The following is a 7,539-nucleotide window of genomic DNA, read 5'->3' on the forward strand; positions in this document are numbered from 1 at the left end:
CCTACTTAAGATTCTTTCTCTCTCCCGCTCCTGCTGTATGCCCCCCAGTCTAAACAAACAAACAACCTACAGAATAGAAGAAAGATTTGAATTCCAGTCTCTGCTTAATTAGGAAATTCTTCAGTGTGGTCTTAGATCTGCCTTAAGAGGATGGGTGGATTTTTGGAGTGTTTGGGGAAACGTATTTGCTGAATTCATTTAAGTCTTTTTTCAAACCCTCCCCTCCTCCTGGGGTGGGGGGCCTGTGAAACAATGGCTGCAGGATGTATCATAATATATGGAGCTGTGGGCTTGCACGTTCTAGATCCAGTGCTCAATCCACACACATAGTATGCACTCAGTAACATTGAGGCCACTGTTTATATAAGAGTTTTTTTAAAAAAATATTTTAAATCTGGATTTGTTATTTACATTGTACTCCCTTACACATTACATTATTAACTTCTTTGAGATGTGAGCCCCATTTGTCTTAGAGATTTCTGCTAATATACCAAACAGATGTAATGGAAAGAATATGACATTTGAGGTTAGAAGACATGGATTAAAATCACAGTTTTGCCACGTCCTGGCTGTGTGATGTGGGGCTATTCATTTAACCTCTCTGAGCCTCAGTTTTCTCATCCTAAAATGGGGAAAATGGGCTGATTTGGGGATCAAGAGAGATAAAGTTTGTGTTAAAAGTTCTATAAACTGGGGCGCCTGGGTGGCTCAGTGGGTTAAGTGTCTGCCTTCAGCTCAGGTCATGATCTCAGGGTCCTGGGATCAAGCCCCAAGTTGGGCTCCCTGCTCAGTGGGGAGTCTGCTTCTCTCTCTCCCTCTGCCCCTCCCCCCTGCTTGTGTGTGTGCTCTCTTTCTCAAATAAATAAATGAAATCTTACAAAAAAATGTTGTATAAACCAACCTTTGCACTTCTGGTCATTTGTCCTAAACACACTGCCACAGCACTGACATATTACTGTGCATGCAATAACGGGTATTAATGAATTAATTCATGCATCACATCATTTCAATAGGGATAGAGGAGGAAGGCTGAAGTATCTAGAAATAATGGCCTACCACTCAAACAAGTTTTTATAAGGGTGGCAAATTTTGGCAGCTTTGGAAGTATGGTAGGCATGTGGCTTTGGTCAGGAATATCTCATAGTCACACCCTGCATTGGCCACCTGCCTAATTTTGTCTCAGACAGGCTATATGTATTTTGCTTAAAGTGTTAAATCCAAAAGTGCACCGATCCTGTATTGAATTTCCTCTCTGCAAATCAGCCTTTCTGAAAACCACCAATCCACTGGGTTTTTTCCCCCCATTGCTTCTTCTTCTTTTTTTTTTTTTAAAGATTTTATTTATTTATTTGAGAGAGAGAATGAGAGACAGAGAGCACGAGAGGGAAGAGGGTCAGAGGGAGAAGCAGACCCCCTGCTGAGCAGGGAGCCCCATGTGGGACTCGATCCCAGGACTCCAGGATCATGACCTGAGCCGAAGGCAGTCGCTTAACCAACTGAGCGACCCAGGCGCCCCCCCCCCCATTACTTCTTAATGAGCTTGTTTCCCAGACTATGATTGGTGCTGTGCTTACACCAAGGCTTATCCCCAGATTCTTGGGGCAGAAAGGAACAAAGGCAAGCTCTACCTGAACTGCCTGGGGTAGAATGCCTAGAGAGAGTAAATGTATTTAGTCCATGGGTTTCAGAGCCCGTCCTACGCCTCCGCCATTTTGAGAGCTCTGAAAACATTAGAACCTTACCCAGTGATAGGTGTGAATGACTTTGTAAACGTTACTACTAATAAATTTGGGTGTGACCCTCAGTCGTAGAAAAACAATACAACAGGAAACAAGGACTGAGTTTTAGTTCTGTCTTGATTTTGTTGTGTGGTTAACTTGGAACCTCAGTCCTGGGCAGGTTTGAGTACTGACTCAGTCATGATTAGTTGTTTAGAGTTGGGTGAGTAACTTAACTTCTCTGGACCTAAAGTTCCTCCTTAAGCGCTGGGTTGGAGTCTAGGATGTCTTTCAGTAATATTATTCTCACATTCTGTGGAACAGGCCTAGGTGGGTGGCTCTAGCCCAGGGTTGTCCCAAGGACCCATTGACTCCCCCAGGAAACAGACGATTGCTCTGAGACCCATCGGGTTGGTGGTTCCAGAGGAGCCATTTACTGGTCCAGTGACTCAGGAAAAGAGCAGATGTACTGGAAAAGAGTGGGTCTTACAGGATAGAGTCAGCCCATAATATGCCTTCCCTCCTTCAAACCCCTCCCCATGTCCCCTTGTTCCTCTATGAATGTCCTTGTTTTAATATCTAAACTAGAGGGTCTTCTCTTTTCCCTTTTTCAAATGATCCTTTGCACTCCCACAGGATTATCTTTGGAAAATGCAAAATCCTATCACTGCTGTTTTAAATGGCTGATAATCTATTGTTAATGGTTCGTATTTGTCATGATGCTTAATGCATTGAGAATCTGGCCACAGTTTTACGTTTTACTAATTGCCCTCATCTCTGACTCCAAGGCATACCTTCAGACTGTCCACAGAGCACTTCTAAGTATTCTCTCAACTGACCCTGAGCTTTCCCAGCATCCTGGCCATTTACACATGCTATTAATTCTAATGGAAACATCCTTCTTGATTACCGGGTGAACTCCTCCTCATACTTCCACTCCTACCTCAAGGGCCATCTCCTTTTAATTCTAATGGAAACATCCTTCTTGATTACCGGGTGAACTCCTCCTCATACGTCCACTCCTACCTCAAGAGTCATCTCCTTTAATCCCTTATAGTGTCTGCATCCCTTGCACCAATGACATTGCCTTACAGTTGTGGGTCATTTTCATGACTAGTCCCCCAGCTAGCAGATGAGCTTCAGAGACGGCAGGCACCTGGTTTTGCTCTTCTTTGTTTCCTCCAAAGTGCTTAGCACACTTCTTTGAACTTGAAAGTGCTCAGGGCAATACTTGTTGAATAAACAAATATTCTCACAAAGCAAGGCAGAAGGGAAGGTGTGTTCATCTTTTCTTGACACACCCACTGGACTATCCTTCTGTGAATTATTTTTGAGGTTTTTTCCCCCCACTGTTCATTTTCAAGTATTTCATTAATGAGTTAGGATAAAACCCATGGGTCCAGCAGACATTAAGGTTGGTATCCTTAAGAGCAGGAGTTGGGAGTGGAGGTTGAGTCAGTGGGTAGATGGACGCAGTCAGTACGACCATTTTGCTCTGGACTTCAATTTGAAAGTTTCTTCAGGAAGATTTTTTTCATTTTATCTGAGACTTTTGATGGTATCTCTAAATGAGAGTTACACATACAGTTGTAAGTATACACTAATGGGACTGAAGATGTTCATCATAAGACTTCAAACTTGCATTCCATTCCTTTTATAATGTACTACAGATTATTTTTTCAGTTATGATTATTTTATAAATAGCACAATTATATTATATTGCATCTGCATTTTGCCATCTCTTGATTTTTTTTTTTTTTTGAATATCATAGGAGTCTCAAAAAATGGAAGTGACTGGTGTCTCTCTTGACTTGTGAGATTCATAGGCAAAGTGGTAATTGCAAAATAAGTTACTATCACACACCCACCAGGTTAGTAAAAATTTAACATGGGGTTATACCAACTATTGGTGAGGATGTGTAGCACCAAAAACTCTCATATGCTTGTGGCAAGAATTTACATTGGCACTATCCCCTTGGAAAAGAAATATTAGTTATTTAGTACAATTGAATATATGCATACCTATCGCCTAGCAATTCTGCTCTAGGGTATATATCCTAGAGAAACTCTAGCACAGGCTCACCAAGATAGTTGAATAAGAAAGTATTTAGCAGGATCATAATATTAGAATAGATAAATAAATTTTGGTAAAATCATAAAATGGAATATCATATAGAAGAATGAAATTAAAATTATCTGAACTACATGAAACAATTTGGTTGTATTTCACACACAGAATGCTAAGTGAAAGGAATAAGCTCAAAAAATACATAATGAAGTTGAAAAACACATGTCCTGAACTTTCCAATGTCCAAAAGAATTCAAAATTGGATCTCAAAAAGATATTTGTACACCATGTTCATGTCAGCATTATTCACAAAGCCAAGAGGTAGAAGCAACCCAAATGTTCTTTGACAAATGAATGGATAAAGAAAATATGGTATATCCTTTCAGTGGGATATTATTCAGCCTTAAAGAAGGAAGGGAATCCTTCCATAGACTAAACATAGATGAACCTTGAGGATACTATGCTAACTAACTGAAATAAGCAAGTGACAAAAGGACAAATGCTGTAATGATTCCACTCATATGAAGTATCTAAAGCAGTCCAAAGCATAGAAACAGAAAATAGAAAGGTGGTTGGCAAGGGCTGGGGGAGGAGGGACATAAATGTTTAATGAGTATATAATTTCAGTGTTGCAGGATGGAAAAGTTCTAGAGATCTGTAGCACCACAGTGTGAATATACTTACCACTACTGAACTGTGCACTTAAAACAGACGGCTTAATACTTCCCTTGGCTTTGACACTGTGCTAGAGTGATGTATGTTCTTTCCCTCGCATTGAAAGGACTGTTTATCCTTTTAAATGCATTCAGAAAGTCAGCACATTATATTAACTTAATTGTATCAAAGGGAATGAATGATCCCTTCAAAAACTATCTTTTACTCAAACTATAGCTGCACCTAATTGAAGAACTCTAGTGTGGAGGTGGTTTTGTAATTGTGTGTTTATTATTAGGGTCTTTATCCCAGAATAATAAGAGAGGGATCTGAAGCTTCAAAGGAAAAGGCACATTGGTTTTTGGAGTGAGTCAATGTAAGCAGAAAGAAGAACAGAAAAACACTTATAGGTGTGGCGGGAACACCTCTACATGGGTTCACACTGAACTTGCCAATGTCTTAACAGAGGCTATACTGGACTCCACTTTGTCCAGTAAAACCCAGAATGAACCTATTGATCTCTTCATGGTCAAGATCATGGAAATGAAACAGAAATCTGCGACTGATATAAGCTTAATCAGAGGTCTCGTTTTGCATGATGGGCCACTGCATCCTGATATGAAAAAAAAGAGTAGAAGATATATCCTCACGTGCTACGTGTCATTAGAATATGAAACAAGTGTATTCTGGCTTTTTTTTTTTTTACTAATTGCCCTGAAGTATACAACACATAAAACAAGCCGTTTTTACTCAATGAATAGGGTGTTTTGTTTTAGCTGCAGTGATCCAGAAATGCATGTCAGTTAAGCATATGTTACCTACCTTATTAAACATTCCTTGTAAAAAAAAAATGGTTAAGATAGTAACGCTAATGTTAGGTCCTTTTTTTAACCACGATTTTTTCAAAAAGGAAATATGTGAAAAAAATCAGATTACATCAGTGATATCTTAAAAATATTGCTTAAATATTTTTAAAAGGACACTTCAAGTGCAAGCTACATTTTTTTTGTGATTCTTTAAAATAACTTAATAGGAAAAAAAACCCAACTTGGGCCTGGAGCGAAGAAAAAGTTTTCTGTTTTGAACAGAGACAATAAAGGCAACTGGCTTGGGTATAGACTGCATGATCTGTGTGTGATGGAAAAAGTATGCCTATTTATTCAACAAATAAATAACTATGTCATATGAGAGATAGTGAGATAAATATAAGGATCGCAGTCAGGTCAACTGGAATTTTATTCTCATTTGCCAAGTATTTCAGTTATTCAAGAAATATTATTAACAGCATGCTGTGGACCAGGAGCTAGGAATGAAATTGTGAAATAAGAAGCTCAGTGTCATGAGACCTGTACATAAATAGGAAATTGAAACCCTTTGGGAGGACATGTGACCCTCTCTTTGCAGGCCAAGGAAATCTTCCCTGGAGGAATAACATCTGAACTGAAACCAGTAGAGTGGTTCCCATAAGGGGACCAAGGGTTGGGAATGGGCATGAACAGAAGCAGAGAGCTTGGTGTTTGGAGAACTGGAAGCAGTGTGTTTTGCAGGTCTCGTTTTGCATGATGGGCCACTGCATCCTGATATGAAAAAAAAGAGTAGAAGATATATCCTCACGTGCTACGTGTCATTAGAATATGAAACAAGTGTATTCTGGCTTTTTTTTTTTTTTTTTTACTAATTGCCCTGAGATAGTGAGGCAGGCTACACTAGTTAAATGCCTGTAAAACAGGATGGCGTTCCACTGGGAAAGGGAAGAAGACTCAGATTTAAAAACTACTTAAGAAATGGAATCAAAGTTTTTTAGATCTGTGGGGTAAGGGAAGAGAAGGAGACAAGGTACCCTTGACAGGTTTAGGGTCGGAGTAGAGATGAGCAGTAGAGAGTACCAGAGATCAGTAATACTCACTGAGATAGGTGGTCCAGGAGGGGAACAAGTTTTGGGGAGACAAGATGAGCACAATTTTGAACTTACTTGGTTTGAGGCCCTTGTAGAAAATCCACTGGATAGTTAGACACGTAAATGTGAGGTTTGAAGACTAATTTGGTCTAAAGATATAAAAGCTCCCTTATAGTCCGACTTCATTACTGAACTCAAATGGGTCCCTCTTCTTCACACACTATTATGATTCGTGTTTTAGTTATTGATATTTTGGGTGAAAGAGATATGAAAGCTTACTGCACCCCGGGATGGGTGACTATGGAAAGCTAGACATTTTTAGTAATGCCGCATGGGAGAAAGCCCTCTACTAATGGAGTGGATTTTGAGATCTTTCTGAAAAATGGAATCTATGGAGTCAGTTTAGCATTACTTATGTTCTGAGTCTTTCACAACCTTTTCTGAACATGATCTCCCTAGCTTCTTTTCTAACTCCTCTAAAAGATGGTGTCAGGGTAGCAGCAGGAAATAGATATTCTCTCCTTTTTGCCCCCTCCCCTTTTTTCCAATCTCTTCAGGTATCCCTTAAAATTGAAAGCAAGAGTTGGACAAATAGCCAAATCTGGATTCCAGTTTGGCTTAGACAAGACTATCACTTACCTAGTCTTAATGTAATCCTACAAAACCAAAGTAATGCCGAAATGCAGAAAAACAAAACATAACACAGCAAAAGCAACCAAAACAGTAAGAGCTGCCATAAATCTCTTAGGAAAGAAAAAAGGGGCACCTGGGTGGCTCAGTTGGTTGAGTGTCTGACTCTTGATTTTGGTTCAGGTCATGATCTCAGGGTCTTGAGATGGAGTCTTGCGTTGGGCTCCACATGGAGCAGAGAGTCAGCTTGAGATTCTTTCCCTCTGACCCCCCCCCACAAATAAATAAATAAATCTTAAAAAAAAGAAAGAAAAAAAGTCAAACATTTTCTGCACCTGCTATGTGCCTAGCATTCTGATCTGTATTATATTTTTAAGTTTTATTTGCTCTCACCCTAGTTCTAAGAGGTATTATCATTTCCATTTCTTATTATGGGGCAATACGTTCAGAAAGAATAAATCACAAGTTTGAAACACATACTTGCTTTCTATTTTAGCTCCTCACAAAACTCTTCTAGGTTTCTGTAAGTTTGTAATATCACAACTATCAGAATCACTTTTCCTTCTACATAA

The 7,539-nt window shown here is 39.5% G+C and overlaps 1 non-coding gene across 1 annotated transcript; it reads left to right on the forward strand.

Annotated features, from left to right (window-relative positions):
* Nucleotides 1-4,480: 4,480 nt before the first annotated feature.
* Nucleotides 4,481-4,610, forward strand: LOC123845146 (small nucleolar RNA SNORA22). Its single transcript, XR_006790980.1, has one exon. It is a non-coding gene; the product is annotated as a small nucleolar RNA SNORA22 (small nucleolar RNA).
* Nucleotides 4,611-7,539: the final 2,929 nt, after the last annotated feature.

The sequence above is a fragment of the Mirounga angustirostris genome, unplaced genomic scaffold (genome assembly GCF_029215605.1).
Source record: "Mirounga angustirostris isolate CCGP_5_RB_7025 unplaced genomic scaffold, mMirAng1.0.hap1 SCAF_5, whole genome shotgun sequence".
Lineage (NCBI taxonomy): Eukaryota > Metazoa > Chordata > Mammalia > Carnivora > Phocidae > Mirounga > Mirounga angustirostris.